The 14,119-nt window shown below is 39.2% G+C and overlaps 1 protein-coding gene across 1 annotated transcript in view; it reads right to left on the bottom strand.

Moving 5' to 3' along the window:
- Nucleotides 1-14,119, bottom strand: part of casz1 (castor zinc finger 1) — a 169,757-nt gene that overhangs the window by 130,985 nt on the left and 24,653 nt on the right. The window contains exon 3 of the mRNA XM_046397585.1: nucleotides 6,104-6,189. The gene's annotated coding sequence lies outside the window, so the exon portion shown is untranslated. The remainder of the gene's footprint in view (nucleotides 1-6,103; nucleotides 6,190-14,119) is intronic.

The raw sequence follows: 14,119 nt of genomic DNA, 5'->3' as shown, positions 1-14,119 counted from the left end.
TGCCATACCCATCCATTTGTGAATGAAGATGACGACTTTAAAAAGGACAAGACATCATTAAGAGAATAAGTAGCCTTTCCAGTGGTCTTTTTGCACCCCCCCCCCTCTGGAAGTAATTCCGATGCATTTATACAGAACTGAAAGTGCTTGAGAGTGGGAGGGGCTGCAGTTTAATGGTCCAATAATGTCTTAGCCAAAGCTTAGCTGTCCTCCCAAGACAGTACAAAAAAAGTAACACACTGATACTGACCAGTTTGACGATTTAAGACACTATTAAGGAGGAATGGTTAAAAAAAAGGATCCACTGCAAGTGCTTATATTCAGTAAAATGCAGCTCTGTATGCTGTAAGGTAATGAAATATAGCGCTTTCCACACAATCGAATGAATTCCACCAAAATACCACATGTCAATGTGTGACACTGAAGCCAGAGATTGTCAAATGACATTTATTTAAGTGGCATATCTTATACAGTCGATAGATATGAGAGAGAAAAGAGAAAAGGTCAATAAAAACAAGTCAGGGACCTCAGTATCAAGCTGTAAAGGATGCCATTGTCATCTTTCCTCATTTGTCTTCCCTTCTCTCTCTTGCTCCTCCCCTCACCTTTCAGGTTACTGTCAAAGTGCTAAAAGTCTGGCAAACGTAGCCGTCTCTCAGGCATCTCAGCATCCATCATCCCATGCTCATGCCACAGGCAGATGAGCTGCAGGTGTGTCCCGTCTAGCACCATGTCAAAAACCTGCCACACAGTACACCTATAGTCTTGATACCTGGATCGATAAGCCAAATAAAGTCTGTTTCACATGTTTCATAGTGAATTTCTCCTAAATGTCACGTAAGCTACTGTATGAAAAAAGGCAAGACCTTACCAGCAAGTTTAAATAAACCCTGCAGGATAATGCTGGCTCTCCTGGGGGAACCAAAAGCTGATGGCTTTGAAATGGGAGGGAGGGTATTTTCAGCGGGGCTGCCCAGCATGAGAGATCCTGTATGTCTCACAGCTGAGCTTGTTTTATTGAAAGGTTGTTTGAAAGGCCCTGAACTCAAGACATCAGTGGTCATGTTTGTTTGGCTTAAAGAGGAGCAGCATTCAAAAGGCTTCACTAAAAAGAACAGCTCAAATCGTCAGAGAACAGGAGAGAAAATGAGATGGGTCAGTGCCCACAGCAACTTGGACACATATGCGGGAATGATTTGTATAAATTAATAAAATGGCCTCAATATTGCTTCAATTACAGTCTCACACAAGTGTGCACGGCACAAGCATGGCTTAACTGCACTGTGCAAATAAGTGGCAAAACCAGCGCTGTTATCAGGTAATGGAGTTGGAGGAGGAGAGAGGGCCTTTGTGAACTTGACACTCCCATTAGGCCCCTACTGGAAAGTGCAGTATTTGATCAGGAGATGGGAATTGAGCAAAAATGAACTGAAACTAGATCCCACATGACTTATTTTCCTGTTGGCTCTCAGCTTTAGGTGTCACTCAGACTTAATAAAGCTCTCCGATTTTCATTTTATCACAGAAAATAGACTGGGCAAAAATAAAATCAGTTGGTTTTGCCTTAATGGAGCAAAGTAATGGCGAGGTGAAACTGACACAACACATTTTGTCCATAGTAATACTATCAAAATGAAAGCATATTCACTTCTGGAGTTTTCCAGGAATCAATTCAAACTGAATATTGGCCTTTTTCACAGACTTTATTTCATAATGGTTCCAACAAATACAGCACTTTGGCAATAGCCTGTCACCTCGGGTGATACCAACACAGCTATTTCATCCTATAGAGTTACAGTATTCTCAAGCCCACACTGAACCTCCTCCACCAACCTATAACTCTTATTTTATTTCCGCACTTTATACATTAGAGCTACATTACACCCATCCCAGTAGATAGGATGAGTCCACTTTTACACCCAGGTGTTACATTGCAAGGTTAGGTCATTTGGATGGCTATGACCTTTGATGGCTCCGTCTCCAATGAAAATGATCTGGTGATCTCCGCATTGACATGCACACAGATGCCCTTGTGCTGTACAGTCACACTATGGTGATAAGGCCAGAGCAATTCACTTGGGACACATTATGGAAATATTCATTTGTGAATTACGAATTCTAATTAGAACGTAAAGCCATATTTCCCATCTTAGGTGAGGACGGGACTGCACGGAGAGGGCTAAAGAAAGCAGACTTCACGAGAGCAAACTTTTCCTGTTGATTTGCTACATTTTTCTTTAGAAGAATGCATGACTGGTATGTTTATCATTCCAGAATTCTTTAGAGAATCCTTTGCTTTTAAAGAAGTAATTAGATAAAGTAAAGTGAGAGGAAAAATCCAACACTAAGTCCCAAGTGTCCTGGTATGCGATTAATTATTCTAAGGAAGACAGATGTAAAATTGTGTATGCCCATCAGCGCTAAGACTTTCTGAAGATTTATCATTCATGTAAATCATGAATAAAATATTTCCTTGTACAGAGAAATGCTACATCTGTTTGGTACATCATTTACTCCCGACCGCAAGAAAATAAGCAAACAAATCTGACCTATTAAAACGTTTTCAACATGAAGTGGACATACAGTGTGGATTTGACAAGTAAGGTGATCTTAATTAATTGCATACAACCACTTCAGAGAGAATAAAAATAGTTTACACACACATACACACACCTTATATATATATGTTTATCTATAATGACAGCTTTATAAACTTATGAACTGGTCTTCTGTTGAACTGAGTATCAGTGATGCTGCATTGGGGTAAAAATAACATCACAGAGCTAAATTCCTTCCTTTAAAAAGCAACAAAATTAACCGCATTTCATGCATATGAAGCACATGTGTGCATCTATTTTCCCCAGATGTATGAATAAATAAGTAAAAACAGTCAAGCGAGCGTGAGAGTGTCGTGGGGATCATGGACGAGGCAATGGTGGCGGCGGAGGTCGAGCCACAAGCCACCAGGACGGTAGCGTCTCCAATCGCCCCTGGCGACCATCACGTTGCCATGCTCCGGAACAGACAGGCCTGCTCGCACAACAGATGGAACTAATGATGCGAAACAAAAGAGATCATTTCACCGTGGTCCTCTAGGAAGCCACAAAGAGAGGCTTGGAAGTTTGAATGATGGAACCAGGGGACTTGCATGGGGTTAGATATGGGTATCCTGTTTTTTTTTTTTTCTTCCTGGAGGTGGCTCAGATGAATAGAAAAAAGGCCTTTGATGTTTCTCACAGAAAGCAGCACATTAACAAGGCAAGTATAAAAAAAAACAAAAAAAACAGGAGAAATATTAATCAACCTTCGAGTTCCGCTGAGGATCCCCACTAGAGATTGGTTTTGTTTCTGATTTTATGGACTCACGGGTTCCTGATAAATATACAGTCACACATGGGTCATGACCAAGACAACACTGAGTCCTCATGTTTATTTATACTTTCAAAAAAATTGACAAATAACCTCAACAATAACTAGAAATCCTAAACTTCTAAACTGGTCCACCTCATCAGACTTTCAGTTAGACAGTTAAGCCCCACTATAGCTTATCACACAGAATGATCAGCTTACAAAAAATAAATATATAAGTAAATTTATACAAAACCTTAAAATGAAATGTCTGGTGTGCAACGCTGTGAAACGGTTTATAAAGTAGAGCTATGTATGTGCACCACTGTTTTCTTACACAGTGTTGGGTAACAGTTGTAAACAGACTGCTGTGTCCTGAACTGACAAAAACAAATCAAATTTGAGCTGAGGACATTTGCATATCCTGAGGGACAGGATTAGATTTAGAGGTCATCTCTTACGAGCCAGTCCTCAGCAGACGCCAATGTAATGTTTCTATGTCAAGTACATTCAATTGCAGACTATGTGAGCCCAGTCTGTTTTCTAAGTCAGACATGCAGAGAGAGAGAGAGAGAGAGAGAGAGAGAGAGAGAGAGAGAGAGAGAGGGAGAGAGAGCACAGCTCTTTAAATACAGAAGCTGAACACCTTGGGATGGGGATTTAACCAAGACGGAGAGAAGTGGAGCCCAATCCACGCCTATCCACACATGGAAGGGATCACTGGGAAAAGTTCAGCTCCGACCCTGACACAAACAGCGGAGCAAGGCCTGTATTAGAGTCAGGTTAGCAAAGATAACACTATCAGCCTGATCCCCATGGGTACCAAATGCCGGGCCTTGCTGGCAAATAAAGCTACAGTGTCTTGACTCCTTGGCACATTAGCTCTGATTACAATGACCTTCATTATATCAGCTACCCTTATTACAACACATAGAAGACGTCACTCCCCTGGGCAAAGCACAGTGGGGGAAAGAGTAAACGAAAGTGGTGAGATTCACTAGTAATGCCTGGGCTGTGAAAACCAGTCCTACAACCTGTACTGTAATGTACAGCTAGTACGTGCGAAAACACACACAATTCACAACTGCTGACTAGTCATTTGATTTGGTTTGTGGACACATCGGTCAGTTCAGACTCCACTGTAATGTTTTGTATGTTTTTATAAAAATTTTTACAATGTTCCTGAGATAACAGTACTTAAAATACCATTATAGAAACAGCAGTTATAGTCGCAGCAGCTGTGGTAGAATTGTAGTAGAACTGACAGATGAGGCCTGTTTAATATGTAACAATGTTGGTGATTTCACTCATAATGTCTGGGCTTTGAAAACCTTTCCTACAACCTGTAGTGTAATGTACAGTTAGCACCTGTGAAAATACAGCAACTATAACCTCAAATAACCTCACAAAAACTTTTATTATCTTTTTGATCAATAGTTCTTTCAAACAGCAACAAACATTTTGATTCAATACAACTTTTACAGCTTTCTAAATACTAAATAACATGCCTGACTATTCAAGGATTCCACATATGATATAGACAGATGAGCCCTGTTTAATATGTAACAATGTTGTTAACCTCAATTTCCTTCCCAGTCTGCCCCTCCACAGGCCACATTGTTAGCTTGAGCGAGCTCTTGGCAAACATTTCCGCTGCGGTGGTGACTCTCATTCAGTCTGACCACCCTGCAGGCAGGGGGATTCTCTCCCACAGCCCTGCTCATCCCTCCTTCAGGCCCCTGCTGTGCATCTCACCCTCCCTCTTTGTTGGCAGGTGACTGAAAATAACAGACGTTGCCCTGAGAGAGCTTCTTCACATTCACTTAGTGCTGCCAACACACCCCAACACGGGATGAGCTGAACTGTGGGGGTTCTGAGGACCATCCCTTCAGCCAGCAGGAGGCCGCAATGTTTGTTTTTGTGCTGAGATGCAAAGGATGGAAAAGGAGGGGGGGTGCAAATCAGCTTGTTTTGGATTAAGAACAAATCAAGAGATTTTAAGAATTAGTGCAGCAACAGCAAGTTGAAGACAAGAGCACCTGTAGGAGCAACACTTTAACAACGTGACACTGTGATACTGTGTGTGTCACTCTCAGCTTCTCATTCACATATTTGTCAAAGTATAATTCCTGAGGCAGAAGAGAGGATACAATAGCCTAGAGTGCACTTAACAGAATCAGAGTTTAAGCCATGTTGATCCCCTATGACAGTATGTTAAAAAAAAAGCAAATAAAATTGTAACTTAATTATAGATTTATAATGAGCCACTGCACCACTGCCAAAAACAAGTCCCATACCAAGGCAAACAGGCACCTGTCGAATGCTCTCTGCTCGTGGGTTTTCATAGCTTAATTAATCTAGGCCTTGGGGTATCATGACTCGTGCGTGCTGCTTGTGCGCATGTTTGAGACAATTAAGTTGTTCCTCGAAACAGAGGCGCAACTTCAACATGGAGCAGAGACACCAATACTGCACATCACATGCCGCATTTTCTATTTTGTGTGAGCAAAGTCCGTGATGCTATAATTTGTTTCCCATCGATGGAAACAGAAAATTAATGACAACTGTGCGAAATGCTTCTTCATTCAACTGATTTACAAATCATTTATTTTGATCACTCAACATGGTAAACCAGTCCTGCCCCATTTCTTTTACCCATCACTTCCCTTAGATACCGAATACGCTTCTTATTAAATTTACAGCAAATATTGCTAAACTGTGTGCAAAGGGACACAAATAAAAGTTAAAAACTCACCTTCTTGTTAAAAAATCTGTGCTGAAACTGAATCCGCTGAGAAGTTATCGCCTCTGGCCGATGCTCACTCTACTGCCATCTGATTTCTATAGATAAACATCAAACAGTCGTTTACCATCACATGTAGTTTCTTTGAAATGAATGACTTAAAGCATGTGATGGTGTGAGGCCATTTTTTCTGTATTTAAAAGCAACCTCAGTTTGATGTAAAAAAAAAAAAAAAATGGCAAAAGTCTGACAGAGGAAAGCCAAAACACCTGACACAGTTTTTCAGCCAAGTGACCAAGGGAGCAGCTCACATTTTTGGCCACAGCTGGTTAAAACAAATGAATAAGGGGAGCTCACTCTATGAAGGAAAAGCAAATGAAGCATGTAATCTTTAATATGATATGTGTGTTAATGATAGCATTTTGTAATTTTCTGAAAATTAAGACCACATCTCCCATAAAGCCAATTCTTCCTGTTGCTATAGTTTTTCTTTACTCTAAAAGTGGACAAGCACAGTGGTTGAATGTTTATTTAAAAAATTCAAACCAACATGGTAATGATTAATTGATGTAAAATACAAAAGAAATAATTGGTGACAAAAATGAATTAAGACAAAAGTATGAAATTCTTATGACTGCTAATTACCAGTTTGAATGAGCCTGATAACTAAAGAGAAAAGGTATTAAGTACAATAACTATTACTATTGCTAATTACATTTCCAATTATGTCACTAATGAGAATGGCTTAATTATCAGCACATTGGATAAATAAGAGTTTGGCTTTCTGCAACTGTGATGGAGGTGGTGATGTGCTTACGTCGTCAAGAGCAAGTCTGTAAACTCTCAGGGTAGCACAGTCACCTACATGGTGATCACATAATGATAATGTCAGTCACACATGCGATCATTTATATATTTGATCTTGCTCTTTGCCCTGTGTGAAACTTAATCTGTTATCAAGCAAAGCTCCTCACAGGACGGTAGTTGGGCCTCCTAAGAATTTCCTTTCTTATTCAGGGCTTGGAAGGTAGCTGTAGGAAATGTCTAACATTAATATCTAACATTTTATTGGTAAGCTTTTACTTACTGCCTTTTCAACATAAAAAACCTGAGATGAAATGTCATTAACAGAACTGTCCTGCAGATGGACAGAGGAATACCAGAAATGCACCTGCAACCTTGCATCACAAGGCAATCTGCACCCCACATGGCTGTCAAAATATTGCTATGTCACACTCGGAGAGTCTCAAAATGCTGTTGATATTTCACATATTCCTTAAGGGCGTTGCTTTTCTTTTAGGAAAGCGGAAGTGTTGGAGAGGGCCGCGTCTGTGTGCCAAGTAAAGACACGATGGATTAGAGTCATATCTTCCACATGGCTGCTTCCTAATCCTACCATCTGAGGTAAACACAGGACCAGGTGAGGCAACACGCCTGTCTGAGACACCTCTGGAACACAGAGGGATCTCCACCTCAACACGTGGATGCTGCTTCCAACTAGCATGGAGCTTGTAGGAGTTTAACTGTTTTCTGGTGTACTGCTGCTTCCTATAATGAGTGTATTCTTTAAAAAGCTTTTGTTGTTGTTGTTGTTCTGTGTAAATACCATTTGGAAGATAATTTCAGGTAAAAGCTTTGCTAAGAGGGGGATTTTCATTACCAGAAGGAGCACAAAGTTTGTAAATCTGTAATAAACAGAAGTGTTGAAGGGTTACAGTGATTAGTGATAACCAGAAATGATCAGCACGTTCTCAACTTCAGGATAGTCAACAGCCCATAATTTATCCATTGCATCAAAACAATTCTCAGAGAATTTTGACAAAAATTTATTGGTAATAAGAGCACAGTGTATGCTTACGCTTTTCTTGCTATTGACATAGTCTGTTCTCAGAACAGAACCTGAACATCTGGTTCAGCTCTGTGTGTTTTTCAGGTGTTAAAGTGAGCAATAAGGTGATACTTCTGTGTGTGTGTCACTGCCAAAGAATGTGGCGAACTTTAGTTTCAAAGTCTCCACTCTCACCTCAGGGCCAAGGCCAAGAAGAGAAACAAAAAACAAAATGATGAAAGCAACGAAAAACAATGAAAACATTCGATGTCTGTGTTAAGATCGGTTGATATCTTTAAAATATCAGATCATTATGCAAAAAAACAGGTTATGATATGTTATGACAAGACTGGGTTTCAATGCATTTTTCACACATGACTTCACTACTTGAAAAAAATATACACACCCATGGAGCAGGTACTTGAGGTAAAAAAACAAAGGCTTCAGGAAGACAAGTATTCCACAAGTAAATGGGGTATGTGCTTACTGGTATTTGCCCCAAACTGGTATTTTCCAGTACAGTGATGACTCCTTCTGGAGCAGGAAAGCACAAATGAGTATGGAAGTGGTTTATATATATATATTTATAAATGTAATTCATTTTGTATGTAACATTAATATTTACAAGGCCTACTAAAGCAGTAAAGTAAGTAGTAAAGTAGCGAGTAAAGTAGAAAAACAACTCTTTTTGTCTTTGTAAATCAATTTATTCTAAATCAGTGTATTCTGTTTCCCTGTAAGTTAAACAGCTGTTAACTTACAAGGTGAAATTTTTCCACAATCCCCTTAAAAACTATGTTTAAATAAAAACAAGGTACACTAAAGTACACAGGAATACTATAAACACAACCTAGAGCCAAGCCACTTTTGAAAGCCTTGTCAGAACATGTGAATGAGGGAAGGTTCTGAAAAACTGCATATTTTGATTTTGGTGATAAAACAGCAATCACAGGAGCTGAAATGTGTTAACTGTTAAGTGACTCTGTGAAAGCTCATGTGAAGCCATTTGATCAGGTGATAAACGTTTGTTATGTGATGAAAACCAAATAAGGTTCATTCAATTCGTCTCTTAGGAAAATTAACTGAGCTTTGAGGAAGGAGGAGGATATAATCTTTGTCTTTGATACGTGGCCTTGACAGTCGGTGACTTTTGTGGTGGGTTTACTAATTTATTGTCTCAAAGAAAGTAAATCAGCACACAAAGGGATATTCAAGTTATGCTAAAAAATATTTTTTTATAAAAACTGAGCTTTTGCCTACCAAAAGAAAAGCAACCTTCAGGTTTTGGGCGCATTGCAGAACTGCTCATACCATAAAGCAAGTGCATGACAAAAAGAAAAAATCTGAACTTGAATAGTGAGATTTTCTGAGGTTATGTTACCGCCAGTTGCCCTTAGGCATGAGAATGAGATAAATATACTGCACAACATACACACGCCTCTGTCACGCAATGTGACTTTAGCAAAAAGGCATCCAAGTTCATCATTACCTTTGGTATAAATGCTACAGGCCTTTTTTTTTTTTTTTGCATGTTTTTCTGAGTGTTCACTGACAAAAGAGCAGACAGGTTTACAGATTCTTACTCGGTGAATAGTTGATGTGAATCACTGTTTACACCAGCATTAAAAATGTTGATGTTATGTGTAGGTTTCTTTCAAGAACATTTGGTCTAAATGGGATGTTGAATGAGCGCATGTGTTTTCAGGGTTATTGTATTGTGGATATAGAGACATCCTGTGCCTACACCACACTGCTCTCATAATCGCTCCAGATCTCACTGTTTCATTCATGCTTTTATCAGTGATTTCAAAGTCTTCCAACCAATGTCGGTTTTATTCTCTGAAATAAAATCCATCTGTCTAGTTTCAGTGTGTGTGTGCGTGGGTGTGTGCGTGCGTGTGTGTGTGTATCTGTGTGAGGTGCCAGATGAAAAAAAGAATCTCTGCAAGTCTTTCTATACTCTCAGGCCATTTAGTGCAAATCAGGACAAATTGTTGCTCTATTAGCTCTACATGTTAGCTTGCTTCAGTTTCACTCAGGAGTCACAGACTCTTGTGTCGCCGTTGACCTGCAGCTGCTCACACTGCTGCATTAGAATTTTAGAGCCAAAGTTTTCACGGCTTGACTTTTTGACTTTTTCGACTTTTTTTTGGAAGGTTGACACACCACCAATTTAGCATTATTCTCCTATGAAACTGCTGGACAATCTACGGGTAGTTTTTAAAAAAGGCAGTTTATCAGTTTATATTACATTTTATAGTTTTAACATCTTTTCATATATGTACTAGTAGACTGATGGGTAAAATCATATGAATTTCCCTTTAATGTGTTGCTGACTGATCCTTCGTTCTGCCATCACCACCGTTATGTTCTTGAGTGCAGCAAAATATTTTCAACTTAAAAATATCAGCCACTATTTAGCAACTTCATTTTATGTTTATTATGAGAATCACAGTATGAGGATATTACACCATTTTCCCTACAGGCTACAAAACGTCTTTGTGAAGTCAGAAAGCTTGAATCCATGTTGATTCCAATGGATTCCAATAGTGACATGTTTTAATGTATGAACAGCCTAACTGCACTGTTTACATCTTGACACTGTTCATTTTCCTCTGCTCTGATGTGAAGAAAGCTGCATGATCATACTGATATTCAGTTTTATGGATCTTTTAATCCCTTTTTTTTCCTTTTGTGAAAACCTTTCCCTTTTAAGGTCTACTGTAACTAATACTGAGTCGAGGTGACCACCACCACTTTCTCAATGAGGTTACAAACTTGAAACATTTTTACAGTGACTTTCAAGCCTATAGAGAGTGGAGAGTACTTGATACTCCAAAGATTTTGGGTGGAGTATCATTTTAATTGTATCTAGGTACCCAGCCAATTTTAAAATGCTATTTTAAACTTACATTATTAACTAAGGAAAAGGGAGTGCCATTTTTTATATTGTGTCTTGCACTACGTGCCTCCACCTAGTCCCGTTTCAATTAAAGGTATCACAGTTAAATAGATCTCAAATAGATCTCAGTAGCTTTCCACATCCAAATGCAATGACAGGCCTGGACAAACCAGAATTATGGGGTGAATCTCTAGGGGATCATATAAACTGCTCTCAGTGAACCAGAGCAAACTCTTATTTCACCTTCATACAACACTGAAATATAAGCAGTCATAGCCATGCCTGTTTGCTTTGTTTGTCTTTTTACAGTTAAGAAATTTCATCAAGCAACACCCAATCTGTTGATTGGGTGCTTGAATTGGTGTGACTGTTGAGTCCTACCAATTTAAAGAGATTGTGTGAGTCCAGAGTGAGTACCAAGTGTGGAGATGTTGATTATGTATGCTAGAAGTGGTTCAGTGTTTTATTGGAAAATTTACACCCGTGCAGTGATTTATATAAATCAGTAGTGCCCACAAAGCAGTAAAACTCTAATTGTTTCTTCCATTTTGAAAGTCTAGCGTCCATTAAGGATGCAGTGAGTAATAAAAAGGACTTTTAATCAATCCTCTCTTGTTGATGAGTTGATGTGTGAATGGGCTATCCTACCTGACAGTGCTACCATATGTTGATTTCTTTGTCTAATGGCCAACAAAGAGATAGACGGAGCTTATTTCATTGTAGGTGAATGTCTTTACTACATAACTTAGTCAAAACACAAAGAAAGTAGTTTATCGGAATTGTTTCTGGTATTCTCATCTGTGTTCTTATGTGAGTAAACGCTTCCTGAATTTTGCTATCGTCCAGCTCTTTGTAACAATTCACTGAACAGATCTGTACCCAAGGCATCTGATGTTCCATGTGATCCAAACCCCAACAAAAAAGTCAAATGAATACAACCCCTTTTCAACACCAGTAACTCTTCCATAAATATATACAGTTTTAAAGCAAGTGTACTAGCATGTCATGTTTTGCCCACACTGCAGTCTTTGTAGTGACCCTTTCATTGTCAGATTAGACTGGCCGACCCTGCCCGACCGGCTGGCATGGCCACAGTAAATCCTGGAGCCTGCTCATGCTAGGGACCTCGGGTAATTAATAAAATCCCCATTACATGCCTTGTGCCCGTTGTTTGCTATTTCAACACCCCATTTGTGCCACGATTACAGTCATTATCAGTCACCGCCATTAATTCTCTACCCGATGCCAGAACTGCATACTAATAAATTGGGCTCTAAAATTTTTTTTACCTTTCAAGGAGTTGGTGTTGGAGCTGCGCCAGGAAGTGCCACTCCAGATTAGGAGTCATCTGGTGACTCGGAAAGAGCCCTTTCAATAGAAGGCTGCTGCATCTTTGGAGATAGTTCAAATTTCCCCTTTGATTATTTTCCTTTCCCCTCCAAAATGAATCTTTATTAAGCTTAAATCCTGAATAAAATGAAATTAGCAGACTGCAAAACACTGCTTTCTTTTCTGACTCTATTCCCTTGTGCATGCATGCAAATTATAATGCTTATTTATGTAAATGAGGTGTCGTCTTTAATTAGTTTTGCTTGAGGGCATTAAAATACATGTATTCTTTCCCCAAAAATGATTTGTTTTGTTGCTCTGTTCAGTTTAAGTTCAAAATGAATGATTATGCCAACTAAAAAGGTTTATTAATTCTCTGGTTTTCTTTTTTCTTCCTCCTCCAATGGAGAATTATCTTCTCCACCCACTTCCTGAGAAGAGTGTATTCTCTGTGAAATCAAACAGTCTCTTAAGGCAGCACTCTGAGCACTGCTCTGACAAGCACTTGTAAAGGTCCCAGGTTGAAACCACATGGTAGAAAAGCTCTAGCACTTCCACTTATCAAATTTGAAAGCTGTTCTCTTCAGCAATTCTCTCTCCATACGTACGTGTTTGGCTACATGACTGTATAACGATAATTTATTGAACAGGTGATTTGCTTAACTGTTGTACTTTTACAATCATGTATGTATCCTAATGTACTGTTTAACCACTGGAAAGAACACTGTGCCCCAACTATGTGTTAATTCTGTTTGCATTGCGTTCATACACCTAAGACATATACACTTAGAACATAACCTGTCTTGAGAGTGAGAGCTGTGTTATTAATCAAATGTTAATATCGATGTAAATCCCAACAGCCTGTCACATCCCAGCTCAAAACTGAAGTGCGCATGACCTGTTAAATGATGTTCCAGCTGATTTGGGTCTTATTTTAATATTTGTTTAAAAGGATTTGCTGTGTTACAATAAATCTTCCACTATGCTCTGTTTTTATGCATTTACTGTTGATTTACAATCCTGTGTTGAGTGGCTATCGAACAGAAAACTGCTTTATGTCATTGTAGACGGTGGTGGGTCAACTTCTGTTCGAAGCAGCGACTGACTGTGTCACGTAGTATTTCAAACCACTTCAGGCTGAAAGTGACCAACTGCAGCTCTGTTTATTGTTCAATATCATATCAGTATTCAGCATCCCTTCAACTGCTCAGATGAGCTGAAGTGGCAAGTTAAGATGCCCCCTCCCCAGCCTCCAAGTATGATTTATGGAAAGGAAGCTTAAACCATTATAGCATTTTTATTATTATTGTTCTTTCAAGGCTAATGCAACAATAGATTTTTGCATGATTGATGGGTTACACTAAACATTAGAGGATTACATTAACTTTGCATAGAACAGCTAAATGACATGAGATTACTTATTGTTATTTTTCCTCTACACAATCATAATGTAAACACAGTATGTATAGTATTTCTTGGCACATATTGATTGCTGTATATATACAGCACATACACACCAGGTAAACAATAATGCCAACTGTCTGATATGGCTTTAGTCGTCTGCTTTTAACACTGCTTTTTTGTTGAAACTATAAACTGCTCTCTTTTGTTCTATAATACTTAGTGAGTGAATGGCAGTGCTTCAAAGACTGAACAAATGTAAGTGACTTTGATAACCTCTCATCTGCCCCCTTCATGCTGCAAATTATTAAAACTCTGGGCTCTTGTGGAAAGGAATATGGCAGCAATATGAAGATACTTCAATCAGCTGGGAGGAAATTCCACATGTAATAAGGAGGAATCTCTTTTCACTATACTGCAGTTCCTACCACGAGCTTCAGCTGTCAGAGCACTCAGCACAGCTCTAAGTTCTCTTTCATGGCATCTGTGATCGACAAATTCTTCAGACCACATCAAGCCCATGCACAGGCATGGACCAAACCCTGACTCTGCCTTTCATGAGATATCT

Source organism: Scatophagus argus, chromosome 8 (genome assembly GCF_020382885.2).
Source record: "Scatophagus argus isolate fScaArg1 chromosome 8, fScaArg1.pri, whole genome shotgun sequence".
Taxonomy (NCBI): domain Eukaryota; kingdom Metazoa; phylum Chordata; class Actinopteri; family Scatophagidae; genus Scatophagus; species Scatophagus argus.
The sequence above is the reverse complement of the archived record's forward strand: the minus strand, read 5'-3'. Positions and strand labels throughout refer to the sequence as shown.